Source organism: Felis catus, chromosome B3 (genome assembly GCF_018350175.1).
Source record: "Felis catus isolate Fca126 chromosome B3, F.catus_Fca126_mat1.0, whole genome shotgun sequence".
Taxonomy (NCBI): Eukaryota; Metazoa; Chordata; class Mammalia; order Carnivora; family Felidae; genus Felis; species Felis catus.
The window spans coordinates 78,588,740-78,606,396 of record NC_058373.1 but is presented as its reverse complement, the minus strand read 5'-3'; the positions used below and the strand labels follow the sequence as shown (position 1 = coordinate 78,606,396).

At 35.3% G+C, this 17,657-nt stretch overlaps 1 long non-coding RNA gene across 1 annotated transcript in view; it reads left to right on the top strand.

The window, feature by feature from the left end:
• LOC109500784 overlaps positions 1–17,657 on the top strand; it is a 35,536-nt gene that overhangs the window by 10,415 nt on the left and 7,464 nt on the right. The window contains exon 3 of the long non-coding RNA XR_002158527.3: positions 2,643–2,683. This is a non-coding gene — a long non-coding RNA (uncharacterized LOC109500784). The remainder of the gene's footprint in view (positions 1–2,642; positions 2,684–17,657) is intronic.

The following is a 17,657-nucleotide window of genomic DNA, read 5'->3' as shown; positions in this document are numbered from 1 at the left end:
GATCACCAATTTCTCTTCTTGAAGGCATTGATATGCTTTACTTATTTGTTCAAGACAATAAATGCCAGTCACTATTCTAAAAGACTAGTGACTTTTAGAAGTCCCCCATGATAATTCCATTTTGTTGTTGTTGTTGTTTTATAGTTCTTAGTCTACAGATAAGGAAACAGGCACAGAGATTAAGGAATTTGCCATAGGTTCCCTGGTAAGTAAGAGCGTCAGGCAGTTTGGTTCCTAAGTCCATGCTCTCAACCACTACCATATGGCTACGACCACTACTTAGGGGTGGCTAAGTCAATGTTTTGTCTGCTTTGGGTTTCTTGTATCATATTTCTCATTATGCTACAAGGGACTCAATGATTTTTGGCTATATTAATAATGCTAATAGCTGCCTTTGGGCTGTTATCTCTTTTTAAACTTATGGCACCCATAAAGTAAATGTTTTTATTATTTCTTTGATTATTTTTCACCTTAAACTACAGGTGAGAAAACTGAGGCTGTGTAACTAATTTGAGAGCATGCATGGGTGGTGGAGATAGGTGTTAAATCCAGATCTCTGTACTGTAGGACTGGGATAAGATTTGATTACTATTAAATCTTGATGCTCACTCTATTCCCCCCACTTCTCTGTGAACTCCATATTTACAATGTAGTTTTTTGATTTTCTTTGTGTTGATTTTCTTTGTGTGCCGGCTGCCTTTCTATCACATTTGTTTTCCTGATCTGCTTCCTCCTCTAAACCTTGAGCAACCACTGACTTTCCATAGTTGCTTCTCTTCCACCGTGGAACTCACGCTGTCACTGACACTGTAGTGTCTGTACTGACTACTGAGGGAGTCATGTTGTCTGCTTTTTAATTATTACATAGCTTGTTCTTTTGAAACTGTCTTCTGACATGAATGAAGGGGCTATTTATTTCCAATAGGAAATTTCATTGTTTGGGGTCAGAAGTCTTTTTTTTTTTTTTTAATCAAATTGCTACCTTTATTCTGGGAAACAAGAACACTTTCCCTGTACTGGTTCCTGTTTTTCTATTATCAACCATTCTCTGAATACAGAAGAGCGTCTGGTTTTACTGTTCCCCATATGAGGGTTACGTGTTTATGATTTTGGAATGCCTTGATGGATCTGAGGTATTAATATTAAAGTCCACAGTGTGAGAAAACATAGTGTAGATGTTTGCCTGCTTGATGGCATGGGTTATGTGGATCTTAAGGTACCTAAATGGCTTGAATCAAAGACGCTAGATAGCTTACAGTTAGTTCAAAATACTAATTTTTTTTTCTAATATTCCTAGAATGTAGTTAGAAAAAACGTTCTAGGTAAAAGTAAAATATATTATTTCAAGGAGATATAACTGTAACCAAGTAAATACAAACAAAAGATACACACACATACACACACTTGCTAAATTTTAAAATAACACATAGAGTTTCATTTGTGCTTCTTCAAATTGATCAAAAAGATCATTTTAAACATAAAGATATTGTAGGTAGCCTTCTAAAAAAAGCTTATAAAAATGTGTTTCTTAAACTCCTTTCATAACCTATTAGAACTCACCATCCCTCCTAACTGCTTTATTGGGCAGGTGTAGATTATTGCCGTAGGTGTTATATGAGGCTTCTATCATTTCTCCCATTTACTCACAGCCATTTCTTGGGATAGGGGAGTGGGAGAGGCTTTAAAAATCACTTAGGGCAGCTCTTTCTGCCCACTGGTCCTATCCCTGTGCTTTAATAAAATCACGTTTTTGCACACACACACACACACACACACACACACACACACAAATAAATAAAAAAATTACTTAGGTTGAAAATGGCTCATCACAGGTTTCAGTATTTTCCAAAATGGCTCTTAATTGAGTCCTGATAGTATACGTATGTTTTAGTAGCGAACAAGGACTGGAAACCAGCATTTAGTGGAAAGACCATTGAATACCAGAAGATTCAAATCCTAGCATCCATTCTGTTACTTAATAATTGTGTGAGGTAGGGCTTCTCATTCTAATCTCTTTCATGTTCCTTTTATCTGAAATGGAGTTCAAAACACCTGAACTCAGAAATTCAGGTGTTCAAAACACCTGAACTCAGAAATTTATTCCCCAGAGCAAGGGAGATGTAAGTGATGGAAGTATATGAATAGCAAAGGCAGTGCTCTGATTTTATTTCTGGATTTGATTTATGTTAAGTCACACAAACCCCCCAAAAGATAAGAATATTCATTGTTATCAACTACTTACCTCTGATTGATCTAAAGTCCTCATATATTCTACAAGTATGCTGAATTAATTGTTTGGATATTATACTGTTCCTTAAGTTTTCAAAATAACTATCACCAGAAAATCCCGACAACTTAAAATAGATTACGTGCTTTATATGGTGTCTAAAACTTTTCATGCATTGTAGTAAAAAATTAGTCATATGTTTTATATGACGTTCTGATATAAATCCACACATCAACTTGGAGTTTTCTTCATAGCTTATTTGTAATACATTAGTCATTGTTGGGTCTATTAGTCAGAAGTTTCAAATCTATAATGTGGTTGTCATTTTTAGTAATTATTTTTAAAATGCTAACATAGAATTTAGTTTGTTGAAATTCAGCTTTATTCACAGATTTCTCCTTCTGTTCTTTTGCAGATCAATGTGGATAATCTCAAAATAACAGTGCCTCTCTTACTGTAAGCATTTTAGATGTGTCATCATATTAATCTTTTGCCCTTTACTATTTCCGTTAATTAATTTTGCCCTTTAACTTTTGCTGATCAATGTGGACTAAATTGTAATTGCAACATTTCTATGAAATAATACAAAATTAAGGCTGATAGTAGCATGCTGTGAGTTAGTGAGAGATATTAACATTTTTGAACTTGGTAAGTTGATTTAAAACCAGTTAGACTTAGAATCAACTTTTGATTTATTTTAAATTGTAGGTGTGAGAATTTTGAATATTATATTGTGATTAAAGTTTTCTTGCAGTGTCTGATAAATACTGATGGTTTGGAAACATGTGGCTTTACATCTCTATTACATTCATTGTCATTACAAAGTTAAAATATGCAGTGAGGTAAGGAAAGGATTAAATATCTCATGAGTGTCTATATTAATTCCCATAAATGAATTGAAATATTGACTTTAATATAGATTACCCAATATGGGGCACCTAGCTGGCTCAGTCAGTAGAGCATGGGAGTCTTGAACTTGGGTTTGTGTGTTCAAGTCCCATGTTGGGTATAGAGCCTCCTTAAAAAAATTGATTACCCATCACAGTTGATGGTTTATTCACTAAGTGAACATGTAATTATGACTTACCCTGTACCAGATAATGTATGAGGTGATGAGGGTAGAGTGATGAATAAAATTTAATTCCTCCTCCAAAAGAACTCAGATTCTAGTGGAAAAGATGAGCACATAGTCATAGGTGTATGTTAAAATTAGTGCCACGTTGGAGGTATGTGTTGGGTACTATGGAAACACACAGGAAAGCCACTTGGATCTTCAGATTGAGGGAAGGCTTTCTGGAAAGCCTAATGCCACCTAAGCTCTCTCTTCAAAACATTTAGAAAAAAATTATAAATGGAACATAAGAACATGTAACAATAATAAAATGATTTAGAAGATCTTGTAATCAAAGAAACAGAACCATTTCTATTCAGTGGCTAATTGGTTTCCTAGGGGTAAGCTCTTTTAAATATTTTTGCTTGCATTTCTTTTGGTGATTTCTCCATATCACTAAATTATATGATTAGACCTCCTTGGTGTCTTTTAGAGTTACTTATCATTTTATTACTTCTACAGGTTACTTTTGTGTTCATAAATAATGACCCAACACATTGTTAAGAGATGATACTATCACTTCTGCTGTTTCCTCCATCTTTTTACTTTTGTCATTCTCCACCACTTATCAGCTACCCTATTATTTTTATTTTGTTGAGATTGTTATCATTGTGACTTGATAGGAAACAGCAAACAAGTTTTTCACTTTTTCTGCATTAATAGACTGTGTACATTTATGTTTTTATGACTATGCTGGGTCATGTACTGTGCTCTGATGAAATGGATTCTCTTTTCTTAACTATCACTTACTTAAAATCATGCCAAAGATGTATATTTTCCACATTGGAATCATGACTTTTTACACAACTTTACTTCCCTCTGCCCTACTGTACTTTTGGTTAGAAATTGACTTTTCTTTCTTGTTTTAAAAAAAGGTAAGCCTCCTATGCTTTCAGTTAGCAATTGACTTTTCTGTTTTAAAGACTTTGTTTTCTAGGCCTTACCTTTAATTGCACTTAGTTAAATTTCTATTCTGCACTTTCCAGCCTCTAGAAATTTGTTGCTCTCTCTCATTTGCTCATATTTCTCTTACCTTCTTCTTGGTTACATATTAATTCTATTTTTATGGATTTTTGTTTTTATTTTAGAAGAGTCTCAGGGGAGTTGAAAAATAGAGATGTATCACTGAGACCTAGTATGAGTTTATAGGAAACTACAGTCACAGGTTGTTTAAGGTTGAAGTGTTAAACAGCAGGACACATGACTGAAATATTGCTAGGCATCATATCATGAGGACCTTACAGATACATTTACTGAGGACTTTAGACATTATCTTATGGGAACTGAGTGTTTTAATTGTGAAAGTAGTATGATTATGTGAGGGAGGTATATTTAAAGACTAGAGGCAGGGAGCAAATTTAGAAAGCTGTTGAAAGAGTCCATATTGATAATGAAGATCTGATCTAAAGGGAAATGATCAGAGTGAAGATGGGAAGGAAGTAATAAAGAGATGGTGCAGCAGAAATTTCCAACATTGATTAAAATATCAAAGCAAGAAATGCTAAGAGCCCAAATAGGATAAATGCAAAACCAAACAAAACTGGCAAATGAGGATAAAACTTCTGAACACTACAGATAAAAAGAAAAAGCAGCTAGAAAAAAAAAAGATGTATTACTTTGCAAGGAGCTAATAAAGGCAAGATAAGGGTATTAGCTATTCTTTTTCTAAAAAAATACAGTGGACGCCAGAGGATAATGGAGTGATAATCTTTAAAATGCTAAAATAAAATAAGGTGAGTCATAGGTTATAATTGAAGTCTAGTCTATTTCTACTTTTGTGTGATTTGCTATGTGATAAGGAACGCCACTGTTCATTAAGACAATATTTTTCTGGAAAAAACACTGACTTAAATTCAGGAGATTTGGAGATCACCATAAAAAAGTGTAATTTACATAATTAATTTTGGAAGACAATGGGCTAGGTAGAACCACTAAGAGATTTAAACACTCACCATTTAATATGTTCTGAATGGTTACAGGTCCTACACAATCTAGAAGCAAGACTTAGCTTTTTAAAAATTCCCTTCAGGGGCACCTGGGTGGCTCGGTTAAGCATCTGACTCTTGGTTTTGGCTCAGGTCATGATCTCATGGTTTGTGGGTTTAAACCCTACATTGGGCTCTGTGCTGAAAGCATGGAGCCTGCTTTCCATGAAGGGATTCTCCCTCTCCCTCTCTCTGCCCCTCCCCACCCGTTCTCTCTGTCTCTCTCTGAAAATAAATAAATTTAAAAAAACTTAAAAAAATAAAATTTCCCTTGGGCTCTAATGTTTAATAATTTCTAAATCTCTTTTTCATTATACTTAAAAGAAACTTGACTCAGATTAACTATGGCAATATTTGTAAAACATATTAAGGTCAATAATATAAATGAAATGAAAATTATAAGAAGGCCATGTACAATAGAGCGTTTATAAAGAGACAGGTCAGAGTGGGTATTTTCAAGAACGGTTAGACAGTAAATATGAAAATAAGACTATGCGATGTTATGTCCAGGCAGGTATTATGAAAACAAAAGTGAGAGGCAGTACAACATAGTGATTAAAGGTATGGGCTTGAGAAGGCAATTTCCCAAGTGAAAATGCCATCTTTTCAAATTATTAGCTGTGTAACCTTCAGAAGTTTCCTAACCCATCTGAATTTTAGTTTCTGCATCTATAAAACCTTTTGAAGATTGTGGCATAAAATCATAAGCATTCTTCACATGTTAACTGTTATTATAATGAAAAGTTGGCAAAGTAAGGTTAGTACATTCATAGTAATTGTGTAATATTTTTTGCCGGATTCTGGTATTTGGCTCAGGCAAAGGAAGTACCTGAGGAACTTCACATTTTATATAATAATGAAAGAGTGAAAACAGAAAACAAAAAATTATTGAATTCCCACTGAATGGTACGAATTGTGTTGGCACTCCACAGATATAATTTTCTTTAACCTTAAAATGAGTCTATAACATAGTATTATTTTGTTATTTTACAGATGAGGAAGCTGGCTTAGAGATGTGAAGGATCCTAGATCACTGTCAATTTAACAAAATGATTTCTTTTATCAGTGAGAAAGTGGGGTGAATTTCAGGGAGGAGACTGATTTCCTTATATGAATCATAGAAAAAAACACAATAGGTGGTTAACTGCTGACACATAAAACTGATTCATACCTGTGGATATAGCACATCTCCTGTTAACAATGCTGTGTCCCTGCCATCTATGGATGATTATTTGGTCCGTCTGTTGATTTCTTTTCTTTTTACTATCACTTTATTTGCAGTAGAGTCAATCAATTCTAGATGGAACTGAAAAGTAGATGAGTTATATCTTTTCACCTGAAGACGTACCTCTTTCCTTTCTACTTTTCATGTACCCTATCTTTCAATAAAAACTATTTTTCTTTTTTTTCTTTTTCTTTTTAATTTTTTTTTTTTAAGATTTTATTTTGAAGTAATCTCTACACCCAAGATGGGGCTTGAACTTACAAGCCTGAGATCAAGAGTCATTCATTTTACCAAACAAGCCAGCCAGACACCTCAATAAAAACTATTTTTAGAAGAACGTCTGAAGTCAATCATTGATACCTGGATGTAAATTCAATTTGTTTTACCTTCTCCTCAGAAGATTATCTCAAATCTTATCTTCCCTTTATTAGACATTTCACTCTATTAAAGGAAATCTGGGCATTTTTGAGTAAGCAAGGCATACTTTGGGAAGTTGGGAAGTGATCTTTTCAGGATTTCCTGAAATATAATAAATTAAGTTGGAAATAATTTACCTGTATATCAAATAAACCCTAAAATAAAACAGAAGACTAAACTGGTTATTAACTTTTCAAGCAGTTGTTGAAAATTATTTAAATGATAAAAAAAAATCAAACATCACTTTGTAATATGTCTTTTCTTTATTGGTCTCCAGACTGTGCCCTAAAGTAATGCAGAAGTTCCAAGTTTTTATATAAAGTCAAATCATGAAACATGGTTATATACAGCTGAATTTAGGTATTATTACTATATTTGGATTATATTGGTGGGGTTGCCTTTTTGCTTGTACTTAGATATATGAATGCCTTGCCACTCTCAATTAGTCAGGCTTATATTGATCAAGAATAATTGGAGGGCACGTGGGTGCCTCAGTTGGTTAAATGTCTGACTTTGGCTTAGGTCATGATCTCATAGTTTGTGAATTCAAGCCCCGTGTCGAGCTCTGTGCTGACAGCTCAGAGCCTTGGAACTTGCTTGGGTTCTGTGTCTCCTTCTCTCTCTCTCTGCCCCTCCCCATCTTGTGCTCGCTCTCTCTCTCAACAATAAATATTTAAAAGAAAAAAGAAGAAGATCTTGAGGTCATGAGTTTGAGCCCCAATTTGGGTGTTGAGATTACTTTAAAAAAATAACAAGGAAAAGTACTCATGCTGGTAATTCTTGAATAGCTTCTGTGGATAGGAAATACTGGTCTCTATTAGTTAGGGTTAGAGTAGGATGCTATACTAAAGAGAACAATGTTTCAGTAAGTTAAATGAGATTAGATGATTTCTCCTTTACATAAAAGTTCAAACTGAGTGCTTCAACTCTGCTCTATGCGGTTATTCAGAGATACAGGTTCTTTCCCCACTGGTTGCCCTGTCATCCCCTAGAGCTGTCATCCTCTGCATGGCATAGACCAAGTCTCTGTAAATCCCAGCTGATAATAAGGAGAAGGACAATATGGTGGGTGTATAGTCATGGTCCCAAGACTCAGGTCCGTAACGGGCATATATCACATTATCTTCTATGGAGAAAAACAGTCACATGACTTCATTATAAAAAGGAGGCTAGAAAATTCCATTTAGTTTTGTGTCTAGGAATAAAGGGAAAATACATTTGGTAGACAAACTAACAGACTGCCTTATGGTGTGTGCTGTTTCTATTGATCATGGTAAGGCTTCCTGATTATATACAGTTTTTTTTTCTGAAAAGGGTAAGAATTGGTATAATTTCTGTATGGACCCTTAAACTGGAGAAATAATAATGACTTTTATTTTTCTGCAGACTGTGTGCAGTATTACACTGTGACTATAATGGTGAGAAATTATAATCTTTCTTTGAATAAGATCCTCCCTACTCTTTTTAAAAAACTGATTTGATCTCAGAAGGATAGGAAGCAATATTAAAAATTGTGATTTGCCTATGTCTTGTGAATTTGTTCCTAGTTCCTTTTATTGAGAGGGGAAAAAACCAGCTTCTACTACCAATGCTGCAATGAAAAACATACTTCTTAGCAGATCAAAACGTTTTAATCTCCTTTCTTCCTGAATCAGTGCTTAATTTAAGCATTGCTTAGTAGATATTTTCTAATGTGTCCTCTTTTAAGATGATCTAGAGTACAGGTAACCTTTAAGGGGAGGTTTACTGTAAAGGCTTTCTTTATGGTTAATAACTCATTCTTCAACTGGGATTGAATATTAGATACCTTACAGTTAGACAGAAAAGAGAATGGTGTCCATTTGTGTAGGGTAGTAATTATTCTCTAGTTTTATATTCTGACCAAATATATTAGTGATGTAACATGATTTCTGTGTGTGTAACAAGACCCAAGAAGTTCCTTATCACATATTATCATCCCTATTTACTAGCATATGTCTCAATTTCTCAATTACAAATTATTTGTTTTGGTGTAAGGACTTGCCTTTTTGAAGCTCAACTACCTCTTGGAAACTGACTCTTTAAACTTTATAATCATTATATTCTATTTGGCTGAATTTGTTCTTGAGTTTCCTGAGGTTTCATTTTGATAGGAGCAAGCAAGTTGCTTGAAGTAGCGGTGAACAAACAGGTCCACTGATGAGGGAAATGGACACAAAAATATTTTTTTGCTTGAAAGATGAGGTTGATTTGTGGAACTGTTCTTCATGGAGGGTCGCTTTCAATTCTAACTGATTTAAAGAGGATAAATTAGAGTTGATCGTGTCCACTGAAAGAATTTTTTTATGTGCAAAAGGTATGCAACATTCCCTGAACTTTTGGTATTCATTTTTAAGTTAGAAAATTACCATTGGAGATTTAATGAAAAAAGAATAAAAAAAAGCCTCATTTGCAAAATCATAGTTAATTGAAAACACCACGATTTCATTTTCATTAATCATGCTAAAAGTTTTGATGAAGGTATTTTAAAATTTATATAGTACCTTAATGATAAAATGTATTGGTGATAAATCCAAAGGATTGGTGAAATAGGATTTAAGTAACATACTTTTGTTAATAAAGGTAGTGATCTATTGTCGATATTATAAAGATATTAGTACAATGTTAGCATTTATTTTCAGCCTCGAGCTTTAAAAAAATTGCAGATAACATGGCTTGGTGATGAGGAAGAGCTTTTCCCCTAATTGGACAAAAAATATGTACTGTCTGTTTTAATATTATCTTAATGTTTAGGCCTTTGTAAATTGTAAAAAAATTAAAGTTTAAAATTTGTGTTAGGTAAATCTCTCAGTTTAAATTGAATTCAAGACATTGTTGTGGTTGCCAATAACTGTACTCATGTGAATCCTTGAACTCTAAGTTTTAGATTTAGATTTAACAGATAACTACATTGTCAACTCTTGTAAGTGCATCGGCCCTGTTTTGTTCTTTGTTTGTTTTTACAATTCTTTTTTTTATTTCAAGTTTTTATTTAAATTCTAGTTAGCATATATGGTAAAATTGGTGTCAGGTGAAGAATTTAGTGATTCATCACTTATATATAACACCCAGTGCTCATCACAACAAGTGCCCTCCTTAATGCTCATAACCCATTTAGCCCATGCCCCACCCACCTCCATCAACCCTGTTTGTTTTCTATAGTTAGGAGTCTCTTATGGTTTGCCTCCCCCCTCTCTTTCTCTCTCTCTTTTTTTTACCCCTCTCCTATGTTCATTTGTTTTGTTTAATTCCACATATGAGTGAAATCATGTGGTATTTGTCTTTCTCGGACTGACTTATTTTGCTTAGCATAATACACTCTAGCTCCATCCATGTAACTGCAAGTATGGATTTCATTTTTAGATGGTTGAGTAATATTCCGTTATATGTGTGTGTGTGTGTGTGTGTGTGTGTGTGTGTGTGTGTGTGTGTACCACTTCTTTATCCATTCATCAGTTGATGGACATTTGGGCTCTTTCCACAATTAGGCTATTATTGATAATGCTGCCATAAATATTGGGTTCCATGTACCCCTTTCAATCTGTATGTTTGTATCCTTCAGTCAATGCCCAGTAGTGCAATTGTTGGGTAATTGGGTAATTCTATTTTTAACTTTTTGAAGAACCTCCATACTGTTTTCCAGAGTGACCGTACCAGTTTGCATTCCCACCAATAGTGCAAAAGAGTTCCCCTTTCTCTGCATCCTCGGCATTGGCCATGTTTTATTAACCTTTCTGTACCTAGTTTCTGGCATATACTAAACATCTGTAAATATTAAATGGCTATTCAATACATCCTTACTAGATTTACATTTAACATAATTTACAAGTAATTATTGATTCATTTTTAAAATTCAGTGTACTAAAGAAGGGACAAACATGAGTAGAACAAATGGTCTGGTTAACAGAGGAGAGCCTAGACAAGTGCAAACATAACTAATATAAAGTAGGGTGACCTGAGTATCCTGAGATAAATGTAAACAATGTATAATAGAGGTTCAAAGGGCAGACAGCTTGCACAGAGTTTGAAGATTGAGGATTGTCTTCAGGAGGATGTGACATTCAAGTTTGAACTTAAAGGTGGTCATGCACCTGCACAGTGGATTGGAAGGACAGTCATGGCAGAGAGCATATTCTATATAAAGAATCAGTGCAAATCAGCCTATTTGCTACCTCTGAATGGCTATAACTATTCTACAGGGATCACTTCACAATATGTAGTAACAACTTTGTACCAAGGTTGTTATCCTCATTCTCTCCACTAAAACGTAAACTTTTTATGGGTTATAGGTTGGTACATTTTGTATCCTCTGCTACATCTATGAACGCTCTGTATGTAAAAATATTTTAAAAATTTACTTGGCACCTTTCAAATTACCAAAGATTTTACAGTGTTATTATTTATGTTAGATCTACTGATTGACAGCCAAAATAGCTCCTCAAATGTGATACATAATCAACCATTTCTAGAACAGCAGCTAAGGGCTAAGGCACTGGAGTTAGGACTGCCATGTTTTAATTACTGGTTTAACTACTTACCAACAATGGTATCCTGGCAATTTATCAACCACAGAGGACTCAGTTTTGTCATCTATGAAAGGGAATGATAATCATATTTATCGTATAGAGCTCTGTGATAGATTAAAGATGTCTATAAATACTTTGCTACCCTTCTCTTTGAGGGTGATGTTCAATTTTCATCTCTTTGAGTCTAAGTTGGCCTTTGTGATGCCCTTAATGAATCGATTGCAATGGGAGTGGGATTCTGGGACTTTTGGAGTGAGATCTGAAGCTCTGCAGTGTTTGCTCATCCCTTTTTGAATTCTTGCTCTTGAAAAACTGTCTCTCAGAGTCCTTAGCCAATCATATAAGAAATTTGACTACCCTTAGACAACCATGCTGGAGACACCACGTGTAGGTGCTTGGGTTACCAATACTAGCTGAACTCAGCTTTCCAGCCATTCCAGCCAAGGCACCTGACATGTGTGTTAAACCTCTGGGACTCTTCTGAACAGCCCATCCACCAGCTGAATAACATATAGTGACATCAGCTGACTCATTGTGGAGTAACAGTATCACCAATTCTAACCATATGTGATTTTTAAAACGGATTTCATTCATCATGAAATATAATAAATGGCTGTTTTAAAACACCAAGTTTTGGTTAGTTTATTAATGGCAACAAATAACTAGAACAGGCTATTATGAAGATTAAGTGATTTAATGTATATAAAACACTTAGCACAGTGTCTGGCACAGAGTAAATATTTCATAAACATTTTTTTCTATTATGGTATTACTGCACCATAACCACAATTATGAAATCTGCATGTGTGTGTGTGTGTGTGTGTGTGTGTGTGTGATTTGCAAATATTGAGAAAATAAACTCAAGATGAAAGGCAATAATGTGATGCACTTTCATATAAAATAGTCTTTGTTAAATTGTCCTTCTATAAGGAATTCTTGTTTTTGTCTGCCTAAGCATTAAATAATGAATTTTTAAAAAAATTATTTTAAAGTTTATTTATTTTTGAGAGAGAGAGAAAGAAAGAGCACAAGTAGAGAGCACAAGAGAGAGAGAGAGAGAGAGAGAGAGAGAGAGAGAGGGAGACTCAGAATCCAAAGCAGGTTCCAGGCTCCCAGCTCAGTACAGAGCCTGCCACAGGGCTGGAACTCACAAGCCATGAGATCATGACCTGAGCTGAAGTTGGACACTCAACCAACTAAGCCATTCAGGCGCCCCGTGAGTTTTTTTTCTTTAAGGTGTTTTTTTCCCCTTAGATGTTTTCTCATATTACTACATATTGTCCATCTGAATGATCTTCACTACTTTGTTGGCTTCAGTTTCTATCATTTGTTAATCCCAAATCTTTACCTTTAGTTCAACTTATTTTTGAATGTCAGACGTGAAAGTTCAGTTGCTTACTGAAAATCTTCACCTAAATGTACCATGTGGCAAAACTGAACTCATCAGCTCCTCATCCTTTCTCCTCAAATTTCCATTGTTCATCACCCACTCAGGTGTTTACGTCAAAATCTGAGTTTTAAGGAAAAAATCTGGCCTAAGACCACAATTCATATTGGTTATATATGTTTATTAAAATAGGATCCTGTCTGTAGGTGGTAATTGCAAAGTTTGAAGCTTTTATACTGTAGTTCACGTACTATGATATAGGAATTTCTATGTTGTATGAAGCAGCAATGTATATAAATAGTAAAGAACACTGTCCAAAGTATCTGATATTTTGAATATGCTAAGGAAGCTACAAAGATACTTGGGATGTAGACCTTTTCTATTGTTTCTTTTTCATGCTCAAGCCTACAGAAGCTTGTGACTATATACATTCATCCAAATTTTAATCTGAAGGATGTCAAATAGCCGTATAGAATTCATTTGTCTATATATTTCTTTTTTTCCCCTCAGTTCAAGTTTAATAGAAACAACAAATAATCTAAAGTGATGCCCCACTACTATACACATCAGTTGTCCTGCCCCATAGCACAGCTCAGGCCACTCTCTCTAGAGGAAGAAAGGGCAGCCTTCCCAACCCCTGCAGGAAAGGCCTGTTCTGTTCCACACCACATCCACACTGAACCTAAAGTCTTATGTTTTAAGCATGACAATTGTACAAATGAAATCTTGTCTTCATGGTTACCCACTGCAGCCTGGCCCTAAAATGGTCCAGCACTCACTTCTGCTTGGAGAAATATTCTTTGCTCTTCTGGACATCAGGCTTGATGATATCACTGCCAGTCTTGCAGCCTTGGGCACAATTCCCCATGCGTGTCAGTAAACTTGAAGGCCTGAATTAGTCTCAGAATCTTATCGATAGAGTGTTCCAGAAGGAAGTCATTCACAGTAATCTGCCAAAGGATGCCTTTATCATCAATGATAGAGAGGCCCTGAACAAGTTACATTCATCAGCTTTAACATTCCATAGTCCTAAAGGCCATATACAAAAGACCCACAGCCAGTATCACCCTCAGTGGGGAAAAACAGAACTTTGCCTGTAGGGTCAGGAACAAGATAGGAATGTCCATTCTCACATTGTTATATAACATAGTACTGGAAGTCCTAGCCTCAGCAATCAGACAACAAAAAAGAAATAAAAGACATCCAAGTCAGCAAGGAAGAAGTCAAACTTTCACTATCTGCAGATGACATGATACTCTACCACATGATGTCTCTACCACAAAATTGCTAGAACTAATACATGAATTCAGCAAAGTCACAGGATATAAAATCAATGTAAAGAAATCTGTTGCATTTCTATACACCAATAATGAAGCAACAGAAAAAGAAGTCAAGGAATCAATCCCATTTACAATTGGATCACAAATAATAAGATACCTAAAAATAAACCTTACCAAAGAGGTAAAAGATGTGTACTCTGAAAACTATAGAACACTTATGAAAGAAACTGAAGAGAACACAAAGAAATGGAAAAACATTCCATGCTCATGGATTGGATGGAAAAAATATTGTTAAAATGTCTATGCTACCCAAAGCAGCCTACACATTTAATGCATTCCCTATAAAAATACCACCAGCAGTTTTGACAGAGCTACACATCCTAAAATTTGTATGGAGCCACAAATGACCCTGAATAGCCAAAGCAATCCTGAAAAAGCAAAGCAAAGCTGGAGGCATCATGATTCTGGACTTCAATTATATTACAAAGTTATAGTCATCAAGACAGTATGGTACTGGCACGAAAATAGACACATAGATCAATGGAACAGAATAGAAAATCCAGAAATGGACTCATAACTATATGGTCAACTAATCTTCAACAAAGCAGGAAAGAATATCCAGTAGAAAAAAAAAGATAGTCTCTTCAACAAATGGTGTTGGGAAAACTGGGTGACAACATACAGAAGAATGAAACTCGACCACTTTCTTACACCATACACAAAAATAAATTCAAAATGAATGAGAGACCTAATTATGAGACAGGAAAGCATCAAAATCCTAGGAAAGAACACAGGAAGCAACCTCTTTGACCTTAACTGCAGTAACTTCTGACTAGACACATTTCCAGAGGCAAGGGAAACAGAAGCAAAATGAACTGTTGGGACTTCATCAAGATAAAAAGCTTCTGCGCAGAAGAAATGGACGGAAGACATGAACAGACATTTTTCCAAAGAAGACATACAAATGGCCAACAGACAGATGCAAAGGAACTAAGCATCATCTGATATCGATATCTGATGAATATCAGAGAAATGCAAAACAAAAGCAAAATGAGATATCACCTCATACTTGTCAGAATGGCTATTACTAAAAAGATAATGGCAGGTTTTGGCAAGGATGTGGAAAAAAAGAGAACCCTTGTGTACTGTTGATAGGAATGTAAATTCATGTAGCTACTATGACAACAGTATGGAAGTTTCTCGAAAAATTGAAAATAGAAATTCCATACCATCCAGCAATTCCCCTTCTGGTATGTGTCCAAAGAAAATGAAACACTAATTCAAAAAGATATATGCACCCCTCTGTTCTTTGCAGCATTATTTACGAGTGCCAAGACATAGAATCAACCTAAATATCCACTGATGGATAAATGGATAAAGAAAATGTAGCACAGCTAAGGAAACAACAAAACCAAAAAGCAGCCTACAGAATGGAGAAGGTATTTGCAAATGACATATCTGAAAAAGGGTTAGTATTCAAGTCTATAAAGGTCTTATCAAACCCAACAGGCAACAGCCAAACAATCCAGTTAAGAAATGGGCAGAAGACATGAATAGACGTTTTTCCAAAGAAGACATTCAGATGGCCAACAGACACAGGAAAAGATGCTCAATATTACTCATCATCCGGGAAAAACAAATCAAAAATGCAATGAGATTCCACCTCACACCTGTCAGAATGGCTAAAATTAACAACACACAAAATGAGATGTTGACAAGGATGTGGGAAAAGAGGAACCCTCTTATGATTTGGTGGGAATGCAAACTGTGCAGCCATTCTGAAAAACAGTATGGAGGTTCCTCAAAACATTAAAAATAGAGCCGCCCTACAAATCAGCAATTGCATTACTAGGTATTTACCTAAGGGATACAAATTACAGATTTGAAGGGGCATATGCACCCCAGGGTTTATAGCGGCATTATCAAGAATAGCCAAACTACAGAAAGATCCCAAATGTCCATTGACCAATGAATGGATAAAGAAGAGGGGATATATATGTATGTATATGTATATGTATATGTATATGTATATGTATATGTATATGTATATGTATATGTATATGTATACGTACATGTATATATATGTATATGTATATATGTATATATACACATACACACAATGGAATATTACTCAGTCATTAAAAAAATGAAACTTTGGCATTTGCAACGATGTGGATGGAGCTAGAATGTATTATGCTAAGTGAAACAAGAGTCAGAGAAAGACAAATACCATATGATTTCACTCATATGTGGAATTTAACAAACAAAACAGATGAACATAAGGGAATGGAAAAAAAAGAGAGGGAAGCAAACCATAGAGACTCTTAACTATAGAGAACAAGTACTGGCAGGGGATGGGCTAAATGGAAGGCACTTGTGATGAGCACTGGGTGTTGTATGTAAGTAATGATCCAGTAAATTCTTCACCTGAAACCAATTTTACTAAATTAAACTAGATTCTTCACCTTAAACCAATCTTACCTTGTATGCTAACAAACTAGAATCTAAATAAAAACATGAAAAGAAAAGCAAAAAAAAAAAAAGATTCCATTGTCCTGGACACTGGACACTGGCATGCTTGGCTTCTGATACCAAGGGAATGTTCCTGGGTCCCAGTTCTCTTTGTTTCTTGGGTGTGATGATCCACGCCAGGCAATAGAAATGAGAGCCACAGATGCACCAATCATTTAGCAGCTGAGTTTCTTAAATTCTCCTGCCCTGTAACTGAAAGCAATGATCTCTGCAGGACACACAAAGGTGAAGCCAAGAGTGTAAAAGAACACAACGTATTTTCCTTTGTGGTCAGATAGGCTGATGTCTTTTTCTAAGTTTATTTATTTTGAGAGAGAAAGAGTGCGAGCAGGGAAGGAGCTGGGAGAGAGACACAGAGAAAATCCCAAGCAGCCTCTGTGCTGTCAGCGGTACTCGATCTCTGGAACCTGGAACGGTGAGATCATGACCTGAGCCGAAATCAGGAACCGGATGCTTAACCCACTGAGCCACTGAGGTGCCTCCCCTGATGTCTTTAAACTGGCCATCTGGCATAACAGCCATGGCTTTGAAGTTGGAGGCAGGATGCCCAATTTTGGCCTTTCCTGAAGATATCTTGTCATCAGCAGCTGAGACAGAATGCACCAAGGCCAGTCAGGAAGAAGACACTATCCATACATTTTTTAATGCTTTAAATTTTTAATGCTTTAGCATTAGTAAAGCTAATTGTTGTTGTTGCTGTTTTTTTTTTTTTTGGTTGGCACACCAACCAGAACTTTGCTAATGTCATTTTTAATATAATTTTTATTTGTATCTTAGTACAACTTTATGATAATTTATGGTGCTCTAATCTTTAATCCCAGAAAAACTTTCAGCAAAAATTTCTGTGACTTAAATTTGGAAAAAACCCTTTCTGTTGAAGATTTACCATATATTCTAAAATACTTATATTCTGAGGAGTAAAGGCTTGCAGGGAATTTATACTTGTTTA